The sequence below is a fragment of the Rattus norvegicus genome, chromosome 1, assembly GCF_021556685.1.
Source record: "Rattus norvegicus strain SHRSP/BbbUtx chromosome 1, alternate assembly SHRSP_T2T, whole genome shotgun sequence".
In the NCBI taxonomy this organism is placed as follows: Eukaryota; Metazoa; Chordata; class Mammalia; order Rodentia; family Muridae; genus Rattus; species Rattus norvegicus.
The window spans coordinates 47,529,631-47,541,269 of record NC_141534.1 but is presented as its reverse complement, the minus strand read 5'-3'; the positions used below and the strand labels follow the sequence as shown (position 1 = coordinate 47,541,269).

General features: G+C 44.5%; 1 long non-coding RNA gene across 13 annotated transcripts in view; it reads left to right on the top strand.

The window, feature by feature from the left end:
* Positions 1–239: 239 nt before the first annotated feature.
* The window catches only part of LOC102548472 (uncharacterized), a 35,488-nt gene continuing 24,088 nt past the window's right edge, over positions 240–11,639 (top strand). The window contains exons 1-5 of one of the 13 annotated variants that reach the window (XR_015649206.1): positions 240–603; positions 1,142–1,241; positions 2,261–2,344; positions 2,752–2,837; positions 3,464–3,598. This is a non-coding gene — a long non-coding RNA (uncharacterized LOC102548472). Of the gene's footprint in view, positions 943–1,141; positions 1,242–2,260; positions 2,345–2,751; positions 2,956–3,463; positions 3,599–5,586; positions 5,815–11,639 lie in introns of those variants that run through there. The other 12 variants (XR_015649203.1, XR_015649204.1, XR_015649199.1 and 9 more) reach the window with 12 other exon arrangements.

Below are 11,639 nucleotides of genomic sequence, written 5' to 3'. Positions count from 1 at the left end.
AAGCCCTTTCTTTTATCTCTTTACGGAGGTGGACTAGCACCCCCTTATTTGGCTGTGAGCATGGGGGAGCTCCACTAGGGCGAAGTGCCTCCCTCAGCTTGAAGGTCTGGACCTGAGATTCCTGTGGTAACTGGAAAGCAGCAGTTCAGTGATCTTCGCTGTTAGATGCAGATCTTTCAGTGGCGGGGGGGGGGGGGGGGGGGGGGGGGAAGCAGGCCCTTAGGAAGGAGCTGTGTGGCCCAGCCAGCCCAGGGATGGAGGTTTCCAGACGTTTCCAATGGCTGAGCTGCTTCCCCTTCTCCAGAGTGCTGGCCTTGCTCATGCACTCATGCAAGACACAGCTAGCACTTTAAGAGAGAGAGAGAGAGAGAGAGAGAGAGAGAGAGAGAGAGAGAGAGAGAGAGAGAGAGAGACCACCTTTGCATGCAGACCAGCAAGGAGGAAGGAAGTGTAGTGCAGATGCCCCTGTTCCGTGCCTGTGTGCTCGTCTGCCTATGGCAGACCAAGCCCTCTGCTGCCAAATCCCTGGGGGAGCTGACATGAACTAGTTTCACTTGTCCCCTGCACCTCCTCCAGCAGGAGCAGCAGGCTAGGCGGGGAGAGGTGAGTTGCTTCAAGGCCTTCCCTGACAGAGCCCGCCCCTCGCAGGCCTGGAGGTTTCTCTGCAAAGGAAACAAACATTCAAACCTCCGAATGGCGTGGGTCTTCTCTAGGGTGTGTGCCTGTCAACAAGTCACCAGTTCTGGAAGAGCTAAGGGGAATGTGTGAGTTGCAGGGAGCCCACGGAGGGCTTTTCCTGGAGAAGGCTGTTTACCAGGAGGCGCGTGCTTGCTTCCAGGTTCTTATTAATGTCAGTCTCCGTTACTGTGTTCGCCTTCTTGGCGATCTTCTTAGCTCCATGCAATCTGGTATTTCTACACACCGGAACCATTGCTAGCTGCGGTGAGGAGGTAGAAAGTCCCAGATTTTAAAGATACGGTTTCTCACCCATAGATTGTGGCAAGTGGGTGGCAAGTTAACTATCCAGGCTTCCAGACAGAATGGAGACCTTGTAACACCTGCATGAGGTCCTGTCTGGGCAGGGATCCTCATCCTGGAGTGTAGCTCTTTGGGGACAGATGGCCTCTTTTTTTTTGTCCAGGAAGAGAAAACCCTGTTACACAGAGGATGAATTGATTTATGCAGACAGTTTAAAGGGTGTTCGCAGCTCTGAGGAATGCAAGCGGCAGCATGATTTGAAGGTACAGTATACTTAAGGGCAAGTGTGGAATGCACCGAATGTTTTCCTTTCCTACTTTTAAGCAAGTTTCAATCCATTTCACTGACGAAACCGGTTAACCATGTGCAAATGTGTAAAATGTGTAACCCTGCCTGAGCCAGTCTGCCATACCAAGGCTCCATGGAAGTGCTGACTTCTCTCCGCACTTGGGATCTGCTGTCAGAATAAACTGGTCACTACTGCTTTGTACAGAGTAAATATCTCCCTTTATCTCTCACATTTAAAGATAATGTATTTTGGACGGAGAGGAAAACATGCCCTAATTTTCCTTTCACTGGAAATGGTTATAATAAAAATATTTGCATTGGAAATCATTTCTATTTTGTAGAAATTAGGTTTTCTCTTTTGGAAATCATGGGTTTTGGGCAAAGTAAAACTGCAAATATACGGTGGTTTGAGCACTGTCTACTTTTCCAGAGGACCACGTTCAGTTCCCAGCATCCACTTGTTGGCTCACAAGGTCACAACTACTTGTAACTCCAACTTCAGGGAATTAAGCACCACAGGAGCCCACACAGCTCTGCACACAGTACATAGAAGTTCATGCAGGTTCATGAACAGAAAAACAAAAGCAAATCTAAAAGTATCCCAAAGTTCATGCTTCGGTGAATTGCATATCTAGCAGTAATTGATTTAAAACTTTGATTTTTATTATAAAATCCTTTTTTTTAGTATGAAATGTTTCAGGAATACAAAACCTCCAGAAAATTATGTAATAAACCTCTGTGCTCTACCCAAGATATAAAATATTACAGATATAACTAAAGCTCTCACCCATGTGTCCCCGTCTCTCTTTTCTTTTTCTTTTTCTGTTTTTTTTTTTTTTTTTGAGACAAGATTTCTCTGTGTAGCCCTGACTGTCCTGGAAATCACTCTGTAGACCAGGCTGACCCCAAACTTAGAGATCCAAGTGCAAGGCTTGTATCACCACTGCCTGACAAGTCACCCTTTCTAAATCCAGTCCCTTTTCTCACATTTCAGAGATAACTACTAACCTGAGCTCAGAGTTTATCATTCCGGTTCATTGAACAAAAGAGTCATGGGACCAAAGAGATGGCTCAGCAGGTAAGAGTATGTTCTACTGTTTCATAGCTCATAGGAGATGCTGTGCCCTACTCTGGCCTCAAATGGTACTATACTCACATGTGCACACATCTACACACCGGGATACATAAGTAAACATAAAATGTCTTTCTTTAAAAAAAAACACTGCTCATACATAAACACACAAAACATCTATCGTGTAGGGCTGGTTTAAATGCTTCCAACCTTTCTACAAATGCTATCATATTACAGTTGTATTTCATTAGTTGCAGATACAGCTGTCCATACACACACACACACACACACACACACACACATATATATGTTTATATGTATGATATATACCCACACATAGCATATATCCATATAACTCTATCTATCTATATATAGCTGTATTGGCTACAGGAACTCTGTTTCTTTCCATTCAGTCTCTGCTGGCAAATCTGCTGTCTAGACATCCAAGTTTCTCTTGATGAACGTTGTTTGCTCCGACTTCTTCTCCAGCATAAACAAGGTTGGCGTGAACTCCCCTGTCGTGTCTTACTATGCTCATGAAAAACCTTTCACTCAGGACTGGAAAGATTTTGGAATTTCAGGCACAAAAGCCTCTACTTAATATTTTTTGATGCAAGGTATGATGGTGCACGGTGCACACCTTTAGTCCCAGCACTGGGGAGACAGAGGCAGGAGAATTTCTGAGCTGGAGGCTTGGGTTTACACAGAGAGAGTTCCAGCACTGCTAGGGCTACACAGAGAAACCCTGCCTTGAAAAAGCAAACCCAGCCAAACAACAACAGCAAAACCCAAAGAAAAAGAAAAACATTTTAGTTACACTTTTATTTTGTGTTTTGTGTGCAAGTGTCCTGTGTGTGCATGTGTGTGTGTGTGTGTGTGTATGTGTGTGAGTGTGTGTCTCAGTGGAGTTCAGATGATAACTTTTAGAAGTCAGCTTTTCCTAATACCACGTGGGATTTGGGGGTGGAGTAAGCTCAGGTCATGTGATCTGGAGGCACATGATTTCACCTGCTGAGTCGTCATCTCACCAGCCCTAGATCCTCACTTTTAAATTTAACATTATATTGTGAACATTTTACCATATCACTGAATATTCATTTTAAAACACTGTGTTGATGTTTGCAGATTCGATCACAGCCAGGCCATTTCTTTGGTTTTTTTCAACCTGTTAAACATGTACACAGTGATTTCCACCACTCTCACCAGAAATGCTCTGAAGAAGGACAATTCGGTTCTAAATAAAAGCACTTTTTGATCATCTCCATGGTAATCCTATTGGCTGAATCACTTCTTTTGTTGCCAGAACAGTTAATATCCTCAGGATGCAATAAAAACCTTTACATTACTATTTTTGTGTGCGTGTGTGTACACATATACATTCAGGTGCATGTGTGTGTCCTGGTGCACAAACATGTGTGGCAGTGCATGTGGAGCAATGTCAGCTGATATCCCTCAGATGCAGTCCTTATTTCTTTGAGACAAGATTCCTCATTGGCTTAGGATTTGCCGAGTAGGTTAGGCTGGCTGGCCCACTTACCCCTGCCTCCTCAGTACTGAGATTGCAAGCATATTCCTGCCCTGTGTATAGATTCGAGATTGACCTTGGATCTACCGAGCAAGCAGTCTGTAGAATGGGATTCGTCCTCAGCTGCAAGTCCTTCAGGGACTTGGATGGTAAAGGGAAGGAAGAAAAGGCAAACACACAGAGACACATGGATGTAGAGAGAATCTCTTATGTACCGTGTGGAAGCATCACCTGTCAATAAACACCTCATAATCCAATACCTGAGGCAGGAAATAAAAGGTCCAGAGAGAGAGGAATTCTGGGAAAGAGTGACAGCAGAGGATTTCACCCTGGGCTCTTGAGACAGATGAACTGAGGAGAGGTAACTGTGGAAGACAGAGACTAGAACAAGCGGATGGTATAAGTTATGAGCTAGTTGGAAAAGAAACCAAAGCTTGGGCCTAGGTATTTATTCATTCAAGGTTCCTCACTGACTTCAAATTTACCAAATAGGTTAGGCTGGGTAGAAGATTTCGTGGCTACACTTGGATGTGCAGAAAAGCTAGGGTTGGGTCTGGGATCTTGGATGGAGAAACTGTAGCATCCTGGAAGGTCAGCGTGCTTATTATATAGAGTTCAACAGACAGACAGGGTTAATGTGTTTAGTTGAACGAGGAGATATGGTTTCTTTGGTGTAGGGGAGGGTTTATCATTCCTCCATGTGTCTGACGTTGCTATGCCCATGTCAGCAACATCCAGAGCCTTACACACTCAGGGCTTTCTTTCCTCCTCGCACGCCTCCCTTATTTCATGTCTAATGGTCTTCCTGCCAAGGCATGGTGTAGCCGCATCATCTTCCCATCTGGGGTGACCCGGTGTTGCAAACCCATTATTGTACACAGTTCTGCTCTTTCGGCTGTCACCGTCAACTGCTGGCTATAGGCCCCAACAAGTTACTTCCCCTTTGGCATCTGTTTACTCCTCAGCAAAATGGAGCCGACAGAGCTAAGCAGTCCATTGCAAGCCCGGAACAAAGGATTCAACTATTTCACTCGAGTTGCTTTATTTTATGACCTCTTTCCCTGGGTGTTGATCAGTATTGCTTCCATTGTAGAGATGGTTAGACAGACGGAGGGAGCGCTGAAATAAATCCCTCAGGTCACAATCAACGATAGACCAATCCATGATTCAACCGAGTGGGCTTTTCCCAGAGCCTGCTCACTTTAAGATCATTCTCTCTCTCTCTCTCTCTCTCTCTCTCTCTCTCTCTCTCTCTCTCTCTCTCTCTCTCTCTGGCTTTTATCAGCTCAATTTAAACTTGTGAACATTGTGACATTTCAGTTCTAAATACTTCGGAATTATCACACTTAACAGTAATTTAAGATCACCTAACATACAGTGTGTGTGTGTGTGTGTGTGTGTGTGTGTGTGTGTGTGTTTCTCCTAAAAACAGACAGATTGGATTTCAGTGTGTACACCACTTTACTAGGTAATGCAAGTTGTTTCCTAACAGGCTTTCCTTTCCCACCCGTCCCCGATCTGTGAGAACCCCTCTAGTTTCATAGCCTCATCCACACTGTGTATTGTTAGAAGACAGAGTTACTGATCTGGTGAGGTTTGAAATGGTTTGCATGTGCCTGATTCCTTGTGAGCTTGAACTTATGAAACTGTTCTTCTCCACCCTCATGAAAAACTCCTGCTCGTTTCTGGTCTTCATTTAGAAAATGGTCTGTTTGTCTTGAAGGCCTTTCTCTTCAAGCTGGAAAGTGGCACGGCAGATTCTCACTGCCTCCTGATTACGCAGTGACTCCGTCTCCCTAACAAATGGCCCGTGGAGAATGAAGCGGAAAGCAGGAATGTCCTCCTTGAAAGCGATTATGTGGAAATTCGGATTCCAAGGGTGGAGAGCGAAGCATGTGGTTTTGTGCTGAGCTGTGTAATACGTCAGGGCTCAGAAGACCGCGTGAGACAGGTAACAGGCAGCAGCAGGCTATATTTAGAGAAGAGAGAGATGAGTGGAATTCCGGGTCCTGTTGTCCACCTGTCCTGTCTCCAGGTGTTGACATCTAAATTATGAGCCCAGTCATAGGCTCCCTCCATGTGCTTCCTTGCCCTTCTTCTGGCCCTGTAGACACACTGGGCTGCCTTTGATCATCAGTGCCATGACTCACCCCCTTTCCACCCATCCTGAGCACCAGAAATCAATAAGAGGATCATTTAAAAATCCATCCAGGGCCTGAGAAGGGCCCCTTACAAGACGTTGAATCCTAAATAAAGGAACATCAGGGCTGGGAGGTGGATGTGTTGTTGTTCTCTTTTGACTCAAAGAGATCTATTTGTAGCTGTGTACTTTCTCTTGCTAGTGTGGAATTCTGCCTGGGCTGTTAATCTAGATTCTCCTTCAGATAGCACACAAGATGGACGGCATTGGCTTATTCATGCTGCAGTGTGAGAGAACTTGAAAAGAGGATAAAAGTATGATTAATCACCTTTTTTTTTCTCCCTCAGCATATCAATGTTAAAGATTTGAACTCAAAATTACAAGTCAGTTTATGGTGATTCACAGCAATTATTACTACTTACCTGTGTGACTATAGAAAGTAGGAGTTTGTTTGTTTGCTTTCAAGACACTGTTTTACCATGCTTAAAACATTCTGTTTAGACCAGAAAGACCTCGAACTCACGGTGATCCACTTAGCCCCACCTCCTCAGTGCTGGCATTAAAGGCATGTGCCACCAGGCCTGGTCTTAGAACTGTTCTTATAAATGGGGTAAAATGTGCTGTTGATGTTCCGGTGCCCCAGTGTCCAGTGTCTGATCTGAGTGTGTTTGGAAGATTTCAGGCAGGATTTGGAGACACAAGTCCTTGTGTTTCTATTGCTGAGGGAAGTTTTCCTTAAAATGGCAGTTTCTGGTGTCCTCATTGAGATGAGAGTTTAGTCTCCCCATCTTGACAGGATTGTAGAAGAGCGTGCATTTTACAAAAGGTAAACGGACTCTCAATAAAAACACCGAGGGGCTATGACATTTCAGAATCACCCTCTGGGGGAGGTAGCAGACACGAGGAAGGCTCTGGAGTCAGTAAAAGCTTCTTTCAGATTGCTGGTCCAAGGTGTCATATCTGATTATTTTAGTGTCCAGGTGATAATCAATAGTTTTATTGATTCTTTGAGAGTTTCACAAAGTGTATTTTAGTGATACTTAACCCCAGCTCCTCCAAGATCCACCTTCATGACCCTTAGCTCCGGACTCACTCAACTTTGTCTTCTTTTTCCCCCCTCCTCTCCCTCCTCCCCCTCCCTCTCCTCCTCCTCCTCCCCTTCTCCCTCCCCCTCTCGGTCATGAAACCCATGGAGTCCTGTTTGTGTTGCTGATCACTCTTGGGACTGGCACCAGCTCTGGAATTTTTGGTCAGCCTACCAGGGCTCAGAGACAGGTGATAATTTTTGCTATTACTTCGAGAAAAGGCCAAAGAACAGGACCACATTTCTGCTGCCATAAACGTAACAATAAAATCTAGGAGCAAAACCTTTCTCTGACTGGGTCTCCAGTCCCCAGCCCCCGGGCCAAGTTGTATTCTGTTTTCTCTCCATGCTGCAAGGGTTGGGTCCAACAGGGAGACTTATCCTCACTGTCGACTTGATTGGCTTTAGAATCACTTGGGAGATTGATGATAGCAAGATGCTAGGTGTGTCTGTGAGGCCATTTGCAGGGAGAGTTAACCGAGCAGGAGTAGGGGCATGACCTGCCCCAGATGTGGAGAGCACCATTGTGGTGGCCTAGATAGAGTGAAAGGAGGAGAGAGAGCCACAAAGTGCATTCTCCCAATTCCATGTCCACATTCCTGGCTGTGTGAGAACTGATCTGTCTTAGGGGGCTTTTCTGGTTGTTTTGGATAGACCCTCAGAAACAGTGAGCAAAGGAAACCTTCTTTCCTTAGGCTGTGTGCTCTCTGTGGTTTCGGTCACACTGTTAGAAAAGGAAACACCAACATCCATGATCTGAAAAATCACAGGGAGAAAAGATGCTCAAACTGTAACATTCGAGTTGTGCTCCTCTCTTCTTTGAGGTCTACCCTTTGTCCTGAATGAGATGGAACGGGAGATATGGCGGTTTGAATATGTACGGCCCCGTAGCATCATGTGCTCGAATACTTGGTCCATAAGGAGTGGCACTATTAGGAGTATGGCTTTGCTGGAGGAAGCCTGTCACTGTGGGAGCAGGCTTTGCGGGCTCAGAAGCTCAAACTAGCTCCAACGCCTGCTGGTCAGGATGTTGAGCTCTCAGCCCCTTCTCCAGCACCATGTCTGCCTATATGTCGACATGCTCTCTTCTGTGACGATAATGAACTAACCTCCTGAATTGTAAGCCAGACCTAATTAAATGTTTTCCTTTATAAGAGTTGCCTTGGTCCTGGTGTCTCTTCACAACAATAACCCCCTAAGACAGGAGACAATAGAAAAGCCAGTGAGTGGTTTCCATACAGTTCTCCATCTTCTGGTTCTTCTCTACCTTGTCTTCAGAGTTTGGTAAGCATTGGGGACCAAGGGGCCCCCTCCACTTGGGCTGGAAGTTCCCAAGGGGGTGGGAATGGTGCTTTCACTCATTCGGTACCATTGGTAATTTTTTTTTACCCAACTATTTTTCAGAGTAGCAACTTAAGAATCACCATCTAACTTACCATTTTTGCCTTACAAAAGAGGTCTTATAAAAATACACCAAATGTGTCTACTTGTAAATATTTTAAGAAGACATGGTTCTTCTAAAATGCATACACTCAACTCCATTGAGTGTTAGTACATCTTTCAATGAGAAAACTGTCTCTGATCTGTTGTCAGTCTTTCCTTTGGCAAATGAAATCCATTTTCTGTTCCAGAAACGTCTGTGCTTAGAAGACTGTAGTAGCTAAAGACAAACCCGTTTTCAAACCATTCTCCACCGATCTTACTGCTTCTGTATTTATGCTTTCCAAAGAAGATCGTTTATTTTGATTTTATGTATGTGAGGGTTTGCCTGTCTGTACATATGTGCACCATGTGGGAGCCTGGGACCCTCAGAGGCCAGAAGAGGGCGTCAGATCCCCGAAACTGGAGTTACGAATGTTTATAAGACTCCACGGGAGTGCAGGGAACCAAACAACCCAGGTCCTCTATCAGATCAACCAATGTTCTTAACTGTGCAGTGAGCTCCTAGCCCCACACGTGTGTGTGTGTGTGAGTGTGTGTGTGTGTGTGTGTGTGCATGCTTTAACTGTCTTTGTAGTTTGTTGTGGATACAGTCATCTTGTATAGCTTGAAACTACCCTTGATTGAGTGGTTCATCATTCAGCTATCTTTTCTTTTCGTTTCTTTTTTTCCTTCCCTTCCCTCCCCTTCCCTCCCCTCCCCTTCCCTTCCCTCCCCTTCCCTCCCCTCCCCTCCCCTCCCCTTCCCTTCCCTTCCTTTCCCTCCCCTTCCCTTCCCTTCTTTTCCTTCCCCTTCCCTTCCCTTCCTTTCCTTTCCCTTCTCTTCTCTTTTCTTCTTTTCATCTCACATCACAGATTAAAAACCCGCAAAGGATTCTGGGCAACCCTTTTATACTTATTTCAATCCAGTCTTTCTAAAGCAGTAACCATCATTCCTGTATATGTTTCTAAATTTTCTTCTCTTGTCTGTCCTCTACAATAATGTAGTCATGATTTGAAAAACAATCACACACACACACACACACACACACACACACACACACACACCATGCACACGTCACTCAACATTGTGATCTTATACTACTGATTTAAATTTACTAAGAATTCATTTACACTTTTGTATTTTCTCATAACCCAATGCTCTGACTGTCAATACAAAAAGTTGTTTGTTCATGCTATCGTGGGGATGAAACTTAGGCTCATATGTGTGGGGCAAACACTGTCGTGAACTGAAAAACCTAGTCCATACTTTTTACATTGTTTTATTTTAGTTTTTAAAATTGTATGTCTGTGTGTGCGTATGTGTATATGTATGTATATGTGTGTCTGCATTGTGTATGTTTGTGTATGCATGTATGTATGTATGTGTGTCTGTATTGTATATGTATGTGTGTATGTCTATGTATGTCTGTGTTTGTATGTATGTGCATATGTGTGTATCGTGTGTGTGTGTGTGTGTGTTGTGTGTGTGTGTGTGTGTGTGTGTGTATTGGTGCGTTGGATCCATGTGACTGGAATTACAGCTGTTGAGAGGTCTGCAGTGTGCATTCTGGATGTGGGTGCTGGGAACCAAACTCAGGTCTGCTACGAAAGCAGTTCAAGTTCTTAACAGCTGAGCCATCTCTCTAGACCTCGTCTATGTTCTGTATTCTTTGATTTTATTCTTTCCCCTCTTTTGATTTGGAAATTATATACTATAATTATATGTATTTACTATTCATCCTATAAACCTCTTTGTTTTTAATTTTTAAAATTGTGTCTTAACTTCTATCTGGAGGATTAGTCTGTTCTCATTCATGCTTAGCACATGTTTTAACAGAACAGCAGTGTCCTTTCTGATCCTTGGCCTTAAAGGTCTCCCAGAGACCCAGTGCTCATGTTTTCCAGAGTAACTCTGAGATGCTTAGCTGGGGACATAAGATTTAGGGCATGCAGAACAGAAGCAGGAGGCATACTGGCTCAGTTTTTCTCAGCCTTCAGTCCAGTGATTCTCAACCCTACTAACGTTATGACCTTTTAGTATAGTTCTTTATGTTGTGGTGATACCCCCCCCAGTCACAAAATTATGTCCTTGCTATTTCCACAAGTGTAATTATGCTACTGTTATGAATTGTAATGTAAATATCTGATATGCAGGGTCTCTGATGTTTGATCCTTGTGTGAGTCACGACCCACAGGTTGAGAACTGATGCGCTAGTCAGTCCCTTGGTGTATTGCCTCACTGTGCAGGTAAGCTCTCCTCACCTACCAAGTGTAAGGATGCCTGAGCAGAAGAGTCGTCATCATCTCCATCGAAGCTTTGCCATGCACCCCTCAGCCATGGGTCCCTGGCTTCTCTGTCAGAAGGACTTGATCTGCTTTCTCGTCTTTCATACATTTTTCAGGTTTTCTAATAGGCTGTTGGCTCCTTTCGTGCTTATGCACGTTTATGGATCCATTGGTGTTCGTGGCTCATTATTCTGAGGGGATCTGGGACTGTCTGAATGCTCAGATGAAGCTCGTTTCCTCGAACCAGAAGCTTCCATGTAAGTGGCAATGTTTCCGGTTAGCTCATCCTCATGGAACAATGAAAGACGCAAGAGATTCAGGCACAACAGATGTGGGGTCACACACATCTGGGATCCTGGTGTTTACATTGTGAGATGGGAGGTAGAGACAAGGAGAGTCCCCAAAACCTTGAATGATGGCCAGCTAGAGAACCCCTGTCATAAGCAAGGTAGAAGTTAAGGACCAACTCTTGAGCTTGTCCTCTGGCCTCTGCCTGCACACTGTTGCGCACACCAATGTGCCTGCCATGCACACAAGAAGAGACAGAGAGCTAAGCACAAACTGTAACCTCTAGGCCCAGAGGCAGGCTGTAATGGACTTGCTCCAACTTGCCAGAGCTGGCTGTTAGTATTCCAGGAATTTCGAGTTGTTGATTTCACTCTGATATCTTGAAATTGGCCATGGTTAAGAGTATTCACACCATTCAAGTCTATGTACACTGACAATCAGTTCTATTCACTCCTTGAGAGATAGTTGCTAAACATTTATCAGTGTCCCACTCATGTTTACTCTCTGTCATCTGTGTGTGTGTAGGTGTATACGTGTATGCAGGTCTGTGTGTGTGC